Source organism: Aplysia californica, unplaced genomic scaffold (assembly GCF_000002075.1).
Source record: "Aplysia californica isolate F4 #8 unplaced genomic scaffold, AplCal3.0 scaffold01153, whole genome shotgun sequence".
In the NCBI taxonomy this organism is placed as follows: Eukaryota; Metazoa; Mollusca; class Gastropoda; order Aplysiida; family Aplysiidae; genus Aplysia; species Aplysia californica.
Genome location: NW_004798423.1, coordinates 50,682 through 52,107, shown reverse-complemented (window position 1 = coordinate 52,107; position 1,426 = coordinate 50,682).

Here is a 1,426-nt window from a genome sequence, read left to right as displayed (position 1 = left end):
AATCCCCATCCACCCTCGCTCTTTTCCTCTTCACTGTTCAATATACGAAGAATGTTTTTTTGCCTGATCCTTTGATCCAATAATGTCATGTCTTACAATCTCAACTTGATTTTTCTCCATCGTCAGCATATTGCCATTCTCACCCAGGATCAGGGTAATTTACCACGAAAAAACACTTTAAACCGATCCAGGGCTAGCTTCTTGATGTTATTCCATGTCTTCCCACTTTTTTGTATATCAATTTCTGTTACTCTTCTCCAGGTTCCACGTCGTCTTCCCCTTGATCTTTTACCGTGTGGGTTCCTATCCAACACGTACTTTCCTTGTTATGCAGGAGCCTGACTTCCTGAGAGTATGTCCAATCCATCGCCACCGCCTTTTCTCCACCTCATCTCTGACTAAGCTCTATCTTGTTCTCCTTGGTGCCCATTGAGGGATTGGGTCGGGCGGGTCGGGTCGGTTTGCTAGTCAGACCGAATGTGACGGCTATAAATTGTGGCACAAGCCAAGCGCGCCCGACTAGTCTCCTAAAAAACAAACGCCTTTGTTTTAATACGGGGTGCCCACTACAGCTGGATCGGGCCGATCGCCCGACGCGATCGCCTGAAACTGAAAACAAACACATTTGTTTTTTTATACGGGGTGCCCACTACGGATGGGACGGCCGATCGGGCCGATCGCCCGACTCGATCGCCTCAAAAACAAAGATTGAGTCGGACGATCGGCCCTATCCAGCCGTAGTGGGTACCCTGTATTAGGCGATCGAGTCGGGCGATCAGCCCGATGGGCGGATCCCATCCGTTGTGGGCACCCCGTATAAGATGACGAGTCGTGCGATCGACCCTACCCTACCCGACCCTACCCAACCCTACCCGACCCGATCCCATCCGCAATAGGCACCTGGTATAACATTTTTTCATTAGTGACCCTGTCTGTCAATCTGATCTTCTTTTGGCTTACTGGAGTGAGAAGATTTCAATTGGAGCCCTGTGTCAGGCGTGCCCTGAATGACCTGACGGACTTTCTGTCAGCGTGTGTGCTGTTGGAGATTCCTAAGATAATAATGTGCTATAATTTTACGATAGTCAGCACAGCTAACCTTGGGTAATTATTTTTTCCGCTCGAGTTTGAACTACTATTGTTAGTTGGCGCTTTTTATTTGTTGGTCAATACAGTTGCTTCAAGATACACCCATAAACAAAGCAGATATTATAGTAAGCACTTGGTTTTTTTCGTCCATATTGTAATGTTATGGTGTATTGGGACACGGGTTGCAAACATGATTTTTTTTTCATTTGCATTGTTATGAAGTATTCATTTTGGACACATTATACCACTCTGAGATACAAAAGCAAACACATTTTACGCTATGTAAATTATTACACACACACACACACTCACACACACACACACACACACACTCACA